Source organism: Suncus etruscus, chromosome 16 (assembly GCF_024139225.1).
Source record: "Suncus etruscus isolate mSunEtr1 chromosome 16, mSunEtr1.pri.cur, whole genome shotgun sequence".
Classification (NCBI taxonomy): domain Eukaryota; kingdom Metazoa; phylum Chordata; class Mammalia; order Eulipotyphla; family Soricidae; genus Suncus; species Suncus etruscus.
Window position 1 is genome coordinate 12,383,751 of NC_064863.1, and position 18,750 is coordinate 12,402,500.

Sequence of the window (18,750 nt, forward strand, 5' to 3'; positions counted from 1 at the left end):
AATTAAAAAAAAGAATAATGGTGGAGAAAATGGGACTGTCTGTACTCAGAAGGAATAAGTGTTTTACCAAGTCCTGGGTCAGAGATTGAAAAAAGGGCAGTTGGTGTGTGAGGAGGGAAACCAATGAAGAGGAAAACATTTCAAAAAGCAACACTAGATTTGTTCAATGCTTTAAAAGAAAGAATCATTGTCTATTTCCACCTAACCTTCCTTCCTTCCTTCATCCTCTTTTTTGCTGCTTCGTCCCACCCTTCTTTCTATTTCCAGTTACAGAGATCTTATAGGCTAAATATTCGCTGGTCCTCTTTACAAAACCGAGGACTCTGAGTTTCCTTCTGATCCCTCAGCAATGCATACAAAGACCTAGCAGATAAAGAGATAATCAATCTGAGTACAAAATGCATCCCTTGCACTCTGTTATTATATTAATAGCACTGCTGGTACTTTCCTTCCAACTTTTACCCATGGAGAATTAAACAGGCATTCCAAGCGAAGGTTCAGAATCATCAAAATGTGTACATGATCAGCATAAACGTCTCATTCTAGATGAATCCACTTCAATGATATATTTAATTCAGCTGAGAGCTCCCCAAAGAAGGGTTATTCTGTATTCACCAGCAAAAAGTATTCTCGATATCCTCATGGGGACAATGATTTGCCAAAAATTCATGCAACCTTTCTCATATTAATGCAGAGAAACTTGAAGGTTATTAAGTCCAGGCTTCTGACAGCCCCTGCAGTTACAAATAAAGCAGCTAATGAGGAGAAAAACCACCCCAACTGCCATATTCCCCAAGCTCCAACCATCTTTACGCAAGAATGCTGTGACAAATGATACTTTTCACCTTCCTAACGTGCCCCTTCTCCGATTATAGATTTAGATGGATAACATGACCACAAGACTTAGGCCCTGGAGCGCATGATTGCCTCTGGCACCCGCCGTATGCGATTCGGGGACATTTCTAAGAGTCCAATGAAATAATTGAGACAGGGTACGTCTAAGTCTGCAAGTGAATTTATAAAAATTAAAAGGTCTGAGAGGTATTGCTCATGGACCCATTTATCTCATTTTTCCTCATTATGATTTAATGGAAATGAACTCTGCTAACTGTAAGGAAAGTTATGTTCTTATTTTATATGAGGAGATCTAAGAAGGTAATTTTCCAGGCACCGAAACCAAACATGGGATCCTTTCCAGGCCCTGCTATTTCAAGATACCACGACAATTAAAAATATAAGCAGCATCGTTAAAACGTTAGAAGGAAATAAAAGAGGGAGCTGAGTGTTGATATTTTAGGAGCATGGACTCTCTGTTTAAAGGCACAATTAAACAGAGTTTTTGAACAAGCCCTAAAATGTGAATTGGCCCCCTACTATGGCAAGAGAATTTAAAGAAAACGGAAAGTCAAAATATTGTCATCTAGAATAATTACTTTATACAAAGTCATTCATTGATCTGCACTTCAATATAGGGTGTGAGAGTATTAATGCTAAACATACTCTTATGTATGCAGAAGAGGGAGTTTGAGTATAAGAATAGGAGAGCATTCTCATCTGGGCTTTTAAAACTGCTAATGTGCATCATGCGATTTAACAGCTTGCTACCAGGAATTTTAGCTCCAGGCTTCTTTTTCTCATCAGCAGTGCAAACTGAACACCAGAAACGAAAATCTGCACAGCTCTTCTTGCCCAGCCCCCCCTGAAAACTGTCTCTGCTATCCAGCTGTGTGTGGTTCCACACTGGATAGGTACACCTGAAATTGTTGCTTTTTTTTTTTATATGACACTCTCTTCTTTGGATTTTAGGTTCCTTTTCAGACCTTGACAGCACTATTTTATCCATCATAGGGGTTACATAGTGTCTCAGCAAAGATATACTTCAACTTTAACATCTGGAATCTGCATATGTCAATTCTGAAAATAGTCTGTATAGATGTTTTTAGTTTAAGGATCGTAAGAGAAAAGGACAGAAAAGAAAACAAATCAAGGGGTGAGAGGAAGGAAGCAGATGAGAAAGGGAAGTAATGGTGGGATAGGAGTCAGAGATTCTGTTATTCTGATGATGTGGGAGGGTGGCCTAGCTCTATATGCAAAGTACAAACTCAACAACACTGAAAACAGGAGATCTAAGCTGCAACCTCCGAATATGTAATGTGTCTGCCAAAGTGGCAAGTATAGGGCAAAACAGGGATTTGGGGTGTGTGAGTGGGGATGGGGTATGGGAACACTGGTGGAAGGAAGCTGACTCTGGTGACTAGATTGTTGTTAAAATATTATATGCCCTAAACTCAACTATCAATAACATTGTAAATCACAGTTCTTTAAATTAAAAAATTTAAAAAAAATACTCTCATACTGGATTAAAGATGGATCTTAAATTTTTAAACCTATACTTTTATAAGAGGAAAGAAGATCAGAAACAGCCCAGGATATGTAGATGGTCACATAAGCATGGAGCCTTGTGCAGAACTTGGGACCAAGCAAAGGCAAACATGAGGGCACCCCAAGCAGGCAGGACTGGGTAAGATTTTTTATTATCTCCAGAAATTGGAGAGAACACCTTTTTGTTGGTGAAGTCTTCAGATTTGGGCTAATTTTTTTTTTTTTTTTAACAGTTGGCTTAGGAAATGTTCACCTTTGACCAAACTACTCTCAGACTTTTAATCTTAGATTCAGACCCTCTAGATTTGGGGAACGCATCCTGGAGCTTCCAGACATCTCCCTGTCAACATACTCCCACTTTTCAAGGTACTGCCTGCTTTTTGATTCTGTAGCAAGGCGGGGGTCTTGACACTTATTTATTACCCAAGATCTACCTTCACAACTGACCTCCACCCTCTTCCTGGAAGCAGTAGCAAGATACTAAGAATATGGACTGTAGGATCTGAATGTTTGGGTTAGAGTCCCGATTCTAGCACTTCCTGTTTCAATTTGGGTAAGTTGTATCTCTAGCTTTTCAGCTCAGCTTTCATATAGGTGACACAGGATAATAACATTATTATATCATGTGCCACCCTGGGGGTGATAAGGGTTAGATTAACTGTTGTTTGAAAATAACTTAGTATACTACCCAGCACACAGAAAGTATTGTTATTGGTAATTAATGAGTCAATAAATATTTCAACGATAATCCTAAAAGCATTTGGATCTTTCTTTTCTTGACCCAAACTCAAGGTTAATAAACCAATATATTTAAATAGAAAATAAATTTCAGGCATTGCAGAGAAAGAGACTGGCAAGTTACCTCTATTGGCTCAGTGTGCCAGTAAGCACACATTTTAGAGTTGACTATTGGACTATGATTTAGCTCATCTTCTAGGTGATTAATACTTCTAACTCTATACCCACTTCCCTCATCAAAAATACTCTTTCCCTGTCCTGCTATTCTTTCCCATCCTCTCACCTTTCTTCCTAAACTGACCTCAGCTCAATGTAGCTTCTTCCAGACACTGTCCCTAGATCATGGGATGAGGCATGAGATAAAGCATAGTAATCTGGTTATTAATCTGTATCTCTTAAACAACTATCAGTTCTTTGAAATTTGTATGTATTTTAACACTCTTCATCTTGGACACTTGGAATATAGTATATATGATGGTAATGCAAAAAGTCTCGTGAAATAAATTCACAATTCTGCATACTTCTAACCAGAATGATGATTTGTGAGCATTATGACATAGTCATTAACAGAGTATGCCTGAATAACTGCCCAATATTTTCCCCAAATTATTTAATCTTAACTATTAGCTTAAAAAGTATATCACTTATTTTTTCTGTTCCTACAAAGTACTACCTACTGACTGTATTAATGCAGAGTTTGTTTCACAAAGAACATAGTCAAATGTGCCACTAGCTGAGATGCTATGGTGATAAGGGTTAAGAGTAAGATTTCTACATTAAGAGCATGATCAGGACCCCCAAACTGGTGCCTGGAAGCAAACAGAAGTGTATCCAAAGTGATTTGTAAGAATTGGAGAGCCAAAGTCTTATGAACCTTAAAGCTAACTCTATTTGGTTGTAACCTAGACTTATGTAGAAATTGTCATATTGAAAACATTTTCTAGATATTATAGAATCAACAAAAATATGGAATATTGAAATCCTAGTATTATTTCGATACTAATGTTCTCTAGTCTCATGGAAACGCTCAATCCAGAGCTTTTACAGGAGCTCAGTAGTTTTTTTTTGTTGATAAATGTTCTTAGAGGTGAACCAAGTAATTCTTGCAACAGAACAGAACTGGATCTACATCAGGTGTCTAGTCTAAATATATCATCTCCACTTGTACTTTAGAAAAAAGTAGGAAGTTTTCTGAAGATTGAGTAGGAAAACGGGGGTAAACTTTTCTTTTTCTTAAAGTTCACATAGGGATTAGCAGGAAACATGTAATGTCTCCACTGTAACTACAACGGTACAGTTCCTAGATCGTTAATCTGGGTTTTTGCAACAGCTTCTTAACCTTACACTCTTGTCCACTTCCCATCCAAAGTCTACAAAGTTCTAGTCTTTCTGCTTAAACTAAGGTCATTATTCTTCCATTGTTATTCTTTTATTGTTCTTCCTTCTGCAATGTCATATAGAATAAAAGCCTTGAAAATGTCAATGGATTTTCAGACCTGCCTTTAGAAGTGAGGGAAGCTATTTTCTATGGCTTAAGTGCCATTACACTCAGATCTAAAGTAGGAATACTGTAATCACTTGGTAACTTAACAGTTTCTATCTATAACAATATCAGAATATTTTGCTGACAAGAAGCAAACAACGAATAACTTTGTCAGAAGGGCAGAAGCCATCTGAAAATTTAAATGATGTGAGTCAGAACAGATATTTGGGTGAGTCATTTTGTGTTAGGCATTCTCTGGAGGCTCATTTTGGTGCTTCGAGTCTGTTAAGATAGAACACTGGTACCAATGGAGACTGCAGGCTTTTTGAGTATAGCAGGCATATACTTGCATAAGAGCAAAAAATCTGGGTTTAATTAATTTTTTTCACTACTTATTTATACAAGTCAGTCACAAGTAACTCCTTGGACCTTGCTCTCTTCACATGTATGATGGAGTAATTTTATTTATTTCACTCTATTTTTTATTTTTTATTTATTAAAGTGTATTAAAGAAATACACTTTATTTCTTCAGAGCCTCATTTGTACAGCCTGATTTATTTTTAATTCTGTTGAGACATTCAATAGGAAGCCTGCTTTTGTCTTATTAAAAAAAATCCTCCTATTTTAGAATTTCGTCTTGACTTATAACAGGCTGTTGTGTGTGTCAAACCTGCCTTTTCCAGAAAACCAGGAATTCCTTGGTAATAAGGAGTGTGTTTTAGTCACTTTCACCTTTTGAGCATCTACATTGACAATGTTTGCTGACTAAAATCAAGAAGGCAAAAGGAGGAAGTATTTTTTTGTCTGAAAATAAAACTTGATTTTTTTTTTATTGACAAGATATTTCTCTTAATTATGTTGATAAATTTTATCAGAGCATGATAAGAAAACAAATGAAGAGAGAAGGACAAACATAATGACAATTAGATTTGTGAAAAAAACAATTTCAATTCTGAAGGAGGATACGAGCAATGGGAATATTATTATCCTTTGGGTACAACTAAACTAAACTAAACTAAACTAGTACAACTATTTGAAAGCAAAAATTCTTTTTTTGTTGGTTTATTAATATCTTTATTTAAGCACAATAGTTAAATCATGTTTGTAGTTGGGCTTCAGTCATAAAAGTACACCCCCTCTTGATATTTCATCAAAAATATGCTCTGGAGAAACTGTATCAGTAAACAAGGAAACTTCTACAAATAAGCTTGTACTAATACATATTATGATAGCTGTACCATTTCAAACAACCCACATACTCATTTAATAGGTCTGAAAGTTGTTGTACACTCCAGCATCATGACTCCTTATTGCAGTTCAAATAAATAAGAACTACAAGGCTTTGCACAAATAAATCTCAATCACATTGCTAAATAAAGGCAAATTGTAAAATTATATATCATACTATATATTCTATCTCTATATCATCCTTAAAAATAGAAAATAAAGCTGCATATAATTTCTATATATATATATATATATCATAAAGTATCAAACCATGAAACAAATGGTAAACATCCAATCTGGTTGGGTATGGAAAAATGGAAATGAGCGCAAGAAAGAGATTAGTGATCTGACTGTAATGGGGTTATTTCACAAATCAAGAGTTTCCTAATATGCCCAAACTCTAAGATTTAAAAATGGTATGTGGTAGATACATGATTGTTCATTACATTCATCTACAAAGATTTCATAATTTAAAAAATGATCTTTGCTATGGAAATTGCACGTCTGCTAATTATTTAAGGCACCTGTGTGAAACAACTTTCCTAAATTTACTTAGTTTATAAACTCCATTTTTTTTTTTTTGGCAAGGCCTGGGGTTCAATGTGAGGGGCTAGTCCCATGCAGTGCATACTTTTTGATCTCTACACATCTACTCTGCTCCTGCGATTGTGTTTTTATATTTTTTTTTCTGCACTTTTTTCACTTTCTTCACTTGACTTAGATGAATTTTCTTGTATTATTTGAATTCTTTTTTTTTCTTTCCAGTGAGAAACACTTAATATTCATCTGTTCAGCAATGACCTTGGAAAGGTTGTTGAGGAGCAAAATGATTCTTTTTTGTTGTTGTTGTTGTTGGTTTATTAATATCTTTATTTAAGCACAATGATTACAAATCATGTTTGTAGCTGGGTTTCAATCACAAAAGTACACCCCCTCTTCACCTGTGCAACCTTCCTGTCACCAATGCCCTCCATCTCCCTCCTGCTCCAACCCCTGCCTGTATTCCAGATAGGCATTCTATTTCTCTCACTCCCATCCACTGTCATGATAATTATTGTTGTAGTTATTTCTCTAACTGAACTCACCACTCTTTGTGGTAAGCTTCATATCATGAGCTTGTCCTTTCAAATCTTATCTCTATTGTCTCTGGGTATTATTACCATACTGTCTTTTATTTTTCTTAAATCCCATAGATGAGTGAGACTATTTTGTGTCTATTTCTCTCCCTCTGAAAACAGCATAATAGTTTCCATGTCCATCTGTGTATAGGAAAATTTCATGACTTCATTTATCTTGATAGCTGCATAGTATTCCTTTGTATATATGTATCACAGTTTCTTTAGCCACTCATCTGTTGTCTGGTATCTGGGTTGCTTCCAGATTCTAGCTATTATAAATAGCACTGCAATAAATATAGGCCCACAGAGGGCATTTTTGTATTGTGTTTTTGTGTTCCTAGGACACAGCTGCATCATATGGGAGCTTATTTTCCAGTTTTTTTGAGGAATCTCCATATTGTTTTCCATAAACGCTGGATTAGACAGCATTCCCACCAGCAGTGAATGAGAGTTTTTCCCACATCCCCACCAGCACTGATTGTTCTTGTTCTTTGTGATGCGTGCCAATCTCTGTGGCATGAGATGGTACCTCATTGTTGTTCATTAAAAAAAAACTTCAGCATATATTTGTTCTTTCATTTCCACTATTTCACTCATAGTTTTTATAATGAAACATGTTGGAGGACTAACATACACTTAGATTTTGAAAATATTATAAATTATGTGATTTATAAATACCCACTTTGTATAGAATATTTTCTCCTTCATTTATATATTGTATGTGTATTTGTTCACCCATCCATCCATCCATCCATGCATTCATTCATCCATGTAGTCAACTAACAATTATCTACAGAATTATCTTCAGTCATTTTTGTTGGTCTTTTCCATGTCCTGGGGGGACTATTGAAAAAGAATTTGGCGTTTGCCTTGCAAGCAGCCGATCCAGGACCAAAGGTGGTTGGTTCGAATCCCGGTGTCCCATATGGTCCCCCGTGCCTGCCAGGAGCTATTTCTGAGCAGACAGCCAGGAGTAACCCCTGAGCACCGCCAGGTGTGGCCCAAAAACCAAAAAAAAAAAAAAAAAAAAAAAAAAAAGAAAAAGAATTTGATTTGGTCTGTGTCTTGAATACCTTATATTACAATTGTATCTGCTTCAGTTCAATACAGAGAACTTTACTTCAGAGAACTTTACTGTTGTGCCAACTACATAACAAAATATTAATTAAATTTATAGAAAAAGACATAAATTGGAGAATGCTAACTTAAACTGTACTTGCAAATCATAGAAATAATTCAGTCTTGTTTTAATTCCTTCTAATTTCATTTTATAAAGAATTTTTCTGAAGCTAGAGATATGTTACAGAGGGTAGGACACTTGCTTTGCTCATGGATGCCCCATATTTGATCTCTGGTACCCTATATAGTCTCTCCAGTCTTGCCAAGCAGTGATCCCTGAAGCAGTCATAAGTACAGCCAGGTGTGACCTTCAAACAGACGAAAAATAAGATTATTTTCTGTCTCTTAATTAATGTGTTCAATTAGAAGTTTCTGTAACTTAGTCTTTTGTTTTCTAAAAAAATATTTAAGAAATTGATTTCTATACTGTGCTGTTCAATATTGTCAATGATGGTTTCCCATGTAGATAATTTCAATGCCACAGTCATCAGCAGTGTATACATCTAATTTCCCCCAAGGATCCACTTTCAATAACCACCTTGGCACCTCACATTCAGTTGTGTGGATCAGTTGTCTTGTTATGACCCTTTCCTACTACCTTGCCGTATAACTTTAAGTCCCACATATGAGAGAAATATTTCTGTATCTGGCCCTTTTCTTTTGACAGAATTCACTCATGACATCTTCTAGTTCCATCCTTGTTGCTGCAAATTGCATGATTTTGTTCTTAGAATGGTAACCCATTGTATATATACTACAAGTTCTATTTCATTCATCTGTAGTTGGGCATTTGAATTATTTTCATATTTTGTCTTCTTCTTAGCATTTAATCATTCGAACTCCATAGCACTCAAAACTTATCCTAATTACTGTTTCCTACTCTGCTTCTCTAAGAAGCAAAGAATATTCTAGGTTTCAGCTTCAGAGTTGGTTCTAAAATGAAGCTTTCTACTCATCTTCCCTCATTTCTTCATTTTTTTATTTACACAGATCACACAGTTTCTTCTATTTTAGAGACAATCATTTTTGAAAACCCTAACTTACCAGCAGCTAGCTGTTTTATACTCAGTGCAAGCAATCCCCTATGAAGGAAAGCAAGATTGCTGGTCACCCTCAATGAACTCTGTGTCACAGCTCAACAAAATTTTCTTATAATGTTCTTTTTTAATAGTTTCTGCACTTGGATGGCTAAGACAAACAAAACACAGTACAGAAATGAACAGCTCCAGGAGACAGGGCCCTCTATAGACAGGTGGTGTCTCATCATGCTGAGAAAAAAGTGCAGCCAAACCTGATCAATGGCTCCCATTCATTTCAATAAAGACAAACATCCCTCCAAATCCCACACAGGAGAGCTCAGATGAAACAGATAATAGCCTTTTCCTACAACGTAAAGAGCAGAAGAGAAGCTGTTTTATTTGGAGATCTTCACAGTTCTAGGAATCTTTTGTGTGATCTCAGGTTTACTGTTGAAGAAATGGAGGCACTGGCTTTCTTTCTGACTGATGACCAAGTGGGTATGGCCAGCTAAAAAGTAACAGTGAAGCTGGTATCACAGTATGGGTTATGTCAGAAAGCTTCTTAATCCTGAGGTGTTGGGTTGTTTTTCAGTTTCTTCTTAAAAAACATTCCCTGTGCTGACTGTTCTGAAAGGTTTTTCTTCAGGGCATCAGAGGCTTTGGCTTTGTTATTTGCCCTTTTCAGAAATTAGTTCCATTAGTTTTTCAGGACAAGTTAGGCACTGCTATGAACCCCATTGTATATCTGAGCAAATTAAGGTCTTCATTAACTCATGAATTAGTGGGTAGGGTCGGAATTCCTAACCACAGCCTCATGTTCTTAAACATCACAATTGGTACCCACCAGTATAGGCTGAGATTAATCCTCTATGTCTATCTTATCTCCCCCCCACCCCCAAACAGTTATGCAGATACCTAGGGATGCTAGTGATTTAACATCTTAAATGTCTTTGAGAACCACTCTTAGTTCCATTGCCACCAGTGCTGCTCTCTTCAATCCTTGGTCTTTCTATACTATGGAGGCTCCTTGTCCTACCTTGAATTTTTGTTGAGAAGTTGGGAAGTGTTTCCAAACCAGTATTGCTCAAGCTTGGCTGCTGGGAATTGCTTGGAATTGCTTGGGATGCTGTAAAATCAGCCTGGATGTCTGGATGTTCCCAGAAGTTCCCTTTTAACTGACTGACGTAAAGAATCTGAGCATCAGGAGTTATTTATTTCTTTTCTTTTTTTTCTTCTTCTCTCCTTTTCTTTCTTTCTTTCTTTCTTTCTTTCTTTCTTTCTTTCTTTCTTTCTTTCTTTCTTTCTTTCTTTCTTTCTTTCTTTCTTTCTTTCTTTCTTTCTTTCTTTCTTTCTTTTTTCTTTCTTTCTTTCTTTCTTTCTTTCTCTCTCTCTCTCTCTCTCTCTCTCTCTCTCTCTCTCTTTCTTTCTTTCTTTCTTTCTTTCTTTTCTTTCTTTCTTTCTTTCTTTCTTTCTTTCTTTCTTTCTTTCTTTCTTTCTTTCTTTCTTTCTTTCTTTCTTTCTTGCCTTTTTTCCTTTTCTCTTGTAGTTGCAATAACTGGGATTTGTGGAAATTGCACCCTTAGTTGCCATGTATGCATACTCTTGGTTGCAATAAAGGAAACCTTACATTTTTGTTGTACTTCCCAGAATCCTACATTATAGTTCCTCTGGGATTGTACTTGGCACCCATGAGGAGCACGTTTGATCCCCCAACTGGGGATCAAATTCAAGAGTCTCCTATTTTTTTTTTTTGACCCAGCCCAAGAGTCTCATATTTTCATAGTAGGTTACTACACAAACCTAATCAGGCCCCCAACGTGGGGAGTTTTACTACCTCCCTCCCAAGTGATTTCAGTTTTCAGTGTGGGTAAGAGAAAACATTGTTCTAAGCCACAACTTTTTAAGTAATTTCTTGCCTACTAAAGAGAACTATGGGACTATGGTATAGTGCAGTTTTTTTTTTATAGCATGCATTAACAAGGCAGGTAAAATTGCTCTGCTATTGTTCTGACCTGAGTTTCTAAATGTCTGTCTCTCCTGCACACAGATGTACACACACAACATACGTTCTAACCACGACTATTCCATGCCTTCTGAATATAGCATGTTCTTTTTTATTTCTAGCACACTTTAACTCATTTTGACACTTAAAATAAAAAACCAAAGACTGGGTTCCTTATACACACTAAAACTTATTTTTCACAGGATTGTAAATTAGTAGTCCAAAGTCAATATTATTTTGATAATTCTTTTCATGTAGTTGCCTCACATGAAGATGGGGCTAAGGGACTTCTTTGGAACCCCTTTTATAGCAGACTTAATCTCAATCATGGGATTTCACAGTCATAATTTAAACACATCCCAAAGAGTCCATTTCATAATATCATTAACTTTGGGGTGTTCAACATAAGAATTTAAGTGGGCTGCACACACACCAACATTCAGAGCAGGGCATAAGAATTTCTCAAGGATTCCCTGTCTGCAAGAAAGGCTTATTCTTTTCTTTCTAGCCTGCCAAATTTATAATCCCTTAAAAAATTCTGCCGAAGCGATGGTTACTAGACATTGTATGACTGAAACCCAATATGAACAAGTTTGTAACTGTAATTCACAGTAATTGTTTTGGAATTAAGTTCATGAGAAACTATTATTAATAGTATTGTAATCTAAAAAATGTAAAAAAACCCCAAGTGTTACAGCTCTTTTAGAATTTGTCCAGCAGGCCCTTCTGGTCTCCACCGGAAGGCCCCCACAGACAACAAAAAAAACAAACAAAACCCACTAATATTGTATAATAAAATCAATCACTTATGACCTTAAAAAATTAAAAAGAAAAGAAAAAGAAAGAATTAAAAAACAATTCTGATGTCTGACCCTTTCCAGGGGAAGCTTTCTGAGCCTACCAACATTCTATTCTCTCTTCTGGTTCTCTCTTCTGAATACTTAGACCAGCTGGACGAGATATGGACACAACACTCCTGATGGATAAAGAGCTGTTAAAATTTGGCTTCTTCCCATTCCAGTTCTTCTGACACCTGGTTTCTGTGCCATCTGTCACCCCAAGGCTCAGCACAGCCCCCATTGTAATATCAGATCTCCCCTCCATTCTCCAGTCAGCAGTCTCCGTCCTGCCATGTGCTATTGTCCAGACCAATCCCCCAAGTCTGCAATGTTATTCCCTGCTGCTCCCCAGTTAAAATAAACTCGGACCCAAGCCGGACTGAGGCCTCTCCTAGATGGAGCCCTGAGTTTCCTTCATTAAGTCACACCAGAAATTTTCTCCTTTTCAAGGTGGAATTGACTTTATAGAAACTATATATTTATTGCATGCAATTCTTTGAAACTGCCCCTTCCAACTCAGCCACAGTCCATGAATATAAGACGAGCAACTTCTGCTTGTTTTTGGAATCTGCATCTCCTACCACGTCGTGCCTGGCTCTGGCAGCATCCGGTAGACTAGGCTATGAATGGTATGAATATGACCCAGGCACTTACTGTGTGCTATTAGGGTATGCTTTGGTTATTACCTGGCTAAGCTTGGGAGAGGAACTAAACCACAACATCACCTCTTCATTCTATAATCTCTGAGGATTTGAATAGAGATAGGCAGTAGGCACTCAGTAAGAGATTGTTTTGTGCATATATAGAAGCTAATGAGTTTTTTGTTTTGGTTTTCATCTAATAACCTGCATTTTAAATTTATCAGAAGTGGTTTTTCCTCCATCATAAGACCACAGACAATAAAGTCTGCTTACATAGTCATGGCTACATCTCCACATTGCCTAGAGACACTGGGAAATTAATAAGGAAGTGAACAGTTTTCAGAGGGGTGAAAAGATTTCTAATCAGAGAAACCTAGAAACAATTGTAGTTAAAAGTAGAATCAAAATGTAAATATAGTTACAGAGAAATATGGTGGTAAATGCTTTTATTGAAATGAAGCAATCTTCTTACTAATTCATGGCTGTCTTTTATAATTTTTTATTTTAATCATAGTGGCTTACATATCATTCACAGTAATATTTTAGGTACATATTAACATTGAATCAGGGGAATTCCCACCACCGAATTGTCCTCCCTCCAACTCCGTTCCTTTCCTGCCTCCCATATTCCTCCACTCTCACCCCCAGGGCTGCTAGAATGAGTGATCCTCTCTGTGCCTAGCTTACTACTTAGTGATCTTACAACTGCTTGGGCATGGTACCCTCCATTATATCCCCCTCTAATTGGGAGGTAGGAATAGATAGTTAAAGTTATGTGGTTTTGTTTGAGGAAGAGAAAGTAATAAAATGGGGTAAAAATCAAAAATGCCAAAAATGGGCGGTAGTCCTTCTAGAAGCTCTCATCCTTGGTTTGAGAGATAAAGGGGAAAAAAGAAGGTGAAACACCACAACAGTATAAAAAGAGGTATCGAATAAAATATCCAGTGAGCACTATAGCAATAAAGATAGGCACCACATATCATGGCTATTTCTTTTTATAAAAATGAGTCTGCCAAAACATTATTAAGAAGGAAGGAATAACTTAAGAACATATAATCAGGCTTAAATTTGGGTTGAGGACAATTTAGAGATATTTGTCCATCTGTAGGGGCCAAAAATTGAAGTAAATTTTGTATAAATCAATCTAAAGGCAAAGAGAATGAGTTATATGTTCAATAGATCTTGAGAAATGGTACTAGGTCTTAAGAAGAGAGCTTTAATAATGCAATTATATCTAGATGATAGCATTATAATATAATATGATAGTACATTAAGACTATGGCAACACTTCCCTTCCAAAAGAGTTTGCAAAATTTTCATAAGCAGACAAATCTCTCTCAGGATTCCAGTCATTGCCTTGTATACATGCCCCTGAACAGTAGAATTGTTTTCTACATAGAACAAGAATATGTTGTATTTTAAGAGACTCCTAGGTTTTATGTACCATAGAAAATTACAAAGCACAGTGTTATTAAAAAACATTAAAATTCCCATTCTGAGATTCGAAAACAGCATAAGTAGAAGATTAAAAGGGAGTTTCATCATTTAGAGATGACCTCGAAGCCTAACTATCCCTGCAAGAAATAATGGCCATAAAAAGACCCTAACTTAAGTTCCCAATGCTGGACTGTTCTTTGCAAAATCTACAAACTGCTCCTCAGAGAATCTACAGGAGCCCTGATGAAAAATTTGGTGGGAAGCAAAAGAGCAAAAAATGCTCAATTGCTAGATCTGCCAGAGAATAAACATTCTCACCCAGACTCTCTTTCCTACTCTTCCTGTGCTGCATCCTTCATAATTATGTTCAAGTTTTTATGACCAGATCTTCAAGAATACCTGACTGTTTATATAAAACTCCTGTTTTGGAAGAACTTTACATGCTTCAAATATCCATCAGAGCAGAATTCACAACAAGCACACAAATAACATACCTACCTTTGTTACACCACATTCGCTCTACTCAAGATCTTTTTCCCATTTCTTTGTAGTGAAGGAGCACTACATGCATCCAACCTCTTTCATAAACTACAAGTGAGAAAGACAGGGTTGATGCCTTCATCTCATTCATACTCGATATCCAATCACCAAAATGCCTTGAATAGTTTAGGTCAGAGAGATAGCTCAATGGACTGACTGTATGCTTAACTGCAGTAAGTCTGGACTTTATACCCGGTACTGCATGGCTCACAAATAACTCTGAAAGTGAACTCCAAGCACAGAAGCCAGCAGTAACCCAATGAGCACCAAACAAGAGTGGCAGAAAAATAGACAAATAAATGCACTACATAATTTTCTCAATCTTTCAGCTGAACCTACATCTTTAAATGATCCTTTTAGTAGCTTCCTGTTGCTTTAGGAAAAGAAAACTATTGGAATAATGTGGCTTGTAATAAAATGTTGACTTTATATATAAAAACATCATAAATCTTTATCTTTATACAGTCAATTATGATCCCTACGAAAGTCTAATTTCCATTATTCCCCATTTGGTTGACCTCTTGTCCCTCGCCCTTATGGTATTCCTTATTTTATTCTTATAGTCTATGGAGATAAAAAAAAATATAAAAATGTTTTAACATTATATGGGCCCATCTCATAATTCCAACATCAGCTTGAACTATGTTCCTCATCTTGCTACTTTCCAACCACACTAATCTTCATTCAGTTTCTTAATAAAAGATTTCCCTGTAACCATAGGGTCTTTATCCTTTTATAAAGGGATTTCTGGTCTTCTTTTGGTCATCTTCAATTTCTGTGGTTTACTTTCATGCAACAGGTACTTCACTTTATATATATATATATATATATATATATATATATATATATATATATATGTTTAGAGATGACCTCGAAGCCTAACTATCCCTGCAAGAAATAATGGCCATAAAAAGACCCTAACTTAAGTTCCCAATATATATATATATATTTTGGCCCATACTCAGCAAAGTCAGGCTTTACCTCTTGGCTCTATGTTTAGGGATCACTCTGGCAAGCATGGAGTACCAGATAGTTGGGGATTAAAATCCATGTTGGCTGCCTGCAAGGTAAATGTCTTTCCACTGTACTATCACTCTGTCCTCATGTACTCCACTTAGAATTCATTGTGATTGCAATTTTCATTCTTAAATATTGTTCACCTAATATATCACTCTTTTAGATTAAACTATGTTAAAAGTAGGGTCATCTAAATAGTTATCTATAATAGTTAAAGACAACTTATCAGGAAGTTAAATTATCCTTATACACACACACAGACACACACATAGACACACACACACAGACACACACACACAGACACACACACACACACACACACACACACACACCATCTCCAGATTATTTCACAGGATAGTTTGAGACATTTCAAAAATATTTCAAAATTTCAAAAATATTTGGAAAGGCCAAACTCTTTAAAATTAGTCTCAAAAAGAAAAGAAAAAAGAAGTTTTTCAAAATTCTTCCCATGTTTAAGATACCATAAGACTAAGCATTGAGCAAGATATCACAGGCAAAATTTGATTCATTTTTTCCATTTAAATATTGACAAAAATTATAAGTAAATAGCAAATAAAAATGATGATACATTAAAAAGATGAAATAGATTGACCTAGTGAAACCTAGTTCCAGAAATGAAATGATGGCTTATTCTTAAGAAATCCACTAAAGTGAACCTTTAATGCAAGGTATCAGTTTGGATCTAGTTTCAGTTCAACCACTGAATTAGGTATGATTTTTGTTTCAGTTATTGAACCTCTATCAATGTGAGTTTTCTTCTTTTTTGAGAAATAATCTTAATCTGGAATTCTAGATTGGTTTAAGGATTAAAAGAGGTTGATAGGTTTTAAGAGCTTAAAATGTATTGTGTTGGCTGTCAGTTACCAACAAATAAACCACCAGTTATTCTTTAGAATACATTCATCATATTAATAAGTGAAAAATCTCCATTTCCTAAGGCATCAGAAATACATTGGATAAAATTAATATCCATTTTTAACTTTAAATAGCTCTTAATAAGATAAGAGCCAGATATTACCTTAACACAAGAAATATGTCTACCTCGAATCAGAAGCCATTATTCTATTTAAATGAAAAAAGTCTAGAAGCATTTCCATTAAAAACCAGATATCAGATAAGAATATTAATTATACCTCATTTATTTAAACCTTTTACTGATGCTACTGGCCAATACAAATTTGACAAACTAAAATATGTAAACATTCAAACCATATAAAAGTGTAATTATTTTCAAATGAAATAAATTATTTAGAACACCCAAAAGGAAAAGTTAATATAAAAGTGTACTATGAGCTATTCAGAAAAAAATGTAAAGGTACCTGGGAATAAAATTAATATATAGAAATCATTATAAGTAAAGCCAAATATACTATGAGGTGAGACAATATTTATAAACATAAACAAAATGGGTCACTTAGATGCCTAGTTATAAAGAAAAATATCCTAAATAACTATACTTGTAAACAAAACCACATATATGACCAGAGCAATTTGTGAATACAAAGAAAGCCTTGAAATTTACCCAACGGGTATGCAGAGAACCTCAGTATTTGTAGAGCTCAGCAAGATTTTGGATTGAAAGATCAAACATCATAGCTATAGCCATTTTTTCCCAATACTAATTCAGAATTTAACAGGATTCTAATAGGATACTGATACATCTCTTTCTAAGTTAGATAATTTAAATTCTCAGGTTCAGATGAAAATAAGATTTAAGAATTCTTAAAAGCAAGATAATGATATAATATCACTCTGCAAAATACTAAGAAATATTACAAAGCAACAGCAATTTTTAAAACGCTGAATGAGACTAAAGAAACTAATGAGCAGATTTGGAATTGGAGTTCAGAAATAGACTTTAATACTTAAGACCTCTAAATATTAATATTAAGTGAAATATGCTAAACTCGTAGTTCAAATTTGAGAGAATAAACATGTATTAATCAAAAGTGATGTGTGGACAACTGAGGAGTTCCTCCCATTCATTCTGCACTTCCCAAATCCTATGTAGTTTTGGTGATGTGAGTGTAAAATATTTTCCAAAATTCGAAAGTGGCATTACAGAATATAGAATACAGTTTTTTAAGTTTTAAAGTGGATAGACAACAAAAACACTGCTTTGTTTAAAAAAACACACAGATGAAAGAAAATAAGAGTATTTAACGGATCAACAACCTAAAACAAAGTAAAAACAACAACAAAGAAACCACATCATAAAATAAAAAGCTTATCATGTGGGCACTACTTTAAATCCAATAAACCTTACATGAGTCAACCTTACAAGGTCAATAGGAAAATTGACGTATTATACAGAAAACTAATTCACAAAGAAGAAAAATACAAATGGGCCATATTTAAAAAGATAATAAATCTTTCTTATAATAAAAGAAGGCATATTTATAATGAGAATGAGGTGGACATTTTCACGTGCAATATTGGAAAATTAGAAAAATGGATATATTTTTAGTTATTAAAAAGTGTTAAAAAATACTGCTAAGAAACGTTCTCTATGCTTCCTGGGAAACCTGTTTATTTATCTTGAATATTTTGAAAATGTCTACTAAAACTAAAGTACACCTGTCCTCTGACATAAAAATTTTTGTTCCAGAAATTTCCCAATTTGTTTTTAATTTGATTCCATAGAAAATAGGATATTAAAAGATATGTGTTCATTATTATTAATAAATAAGCAAAGATTAGGAGCCATCTAATATCTAGCAAGAAAATACAGGTAAAGTAAATTATAGTATATCTTTGGAGTGAAAGTGCTTCTTTAGATCAATCTCTGTTGCTTCTATAAAGAATTGCTACTTCTTAATATTTAAGACTATTGCATAGTGTATTGCCATTTGCATGCTGGAGGTGTGTGTGAGTCTGTGCATTTAAAGCAATATTTGCTTGCATATGCATAAGATTATCTTGAGAAAGAAAATTCAAGAAGCTGGGAATGTTGGCAGCCCCTGGAGTGGGAAATTGAGTAGTTGGGGACGAGCTGTGAAAGTCATACACTTAAAGACTTTTTTAAATTTTGTATTCTATGAATAAAATATTTATTCAAATATAAATAATTAATTTTCATGAGAAGTTGAGGGGTTTACTAAGTGACCTGTAGTACTGGGCACAAACTGACCAGTCATTGAATGAAGTATTATATTTACTATAATGT

At 35.2% G+C, this 18,750-nt stretch overlaps 1 protein-coding gene and 1 non-coding gene across 2 annotated transcripts in view; one reads left to right on the forward strand and one right to left on the reverse strand.

Moving 5' to 3' along the window:
- LDB2 (LIM domain binding 2) overlaps nucleotides 1-18,750 on the reverse strand; it is a 387,724-nt gene that overhangs the window by 41,790 nt on the left and 327,184 nt on the right.
- Nucleotides 11,776-11,838, forward strand: LOC126033230 (U7 small nuclear RNA). The gene has a single exon (XR_007504348.1). It is a non-coding gene; the product is annotated as a U7 small nuclear RNA (small nuclear RNA).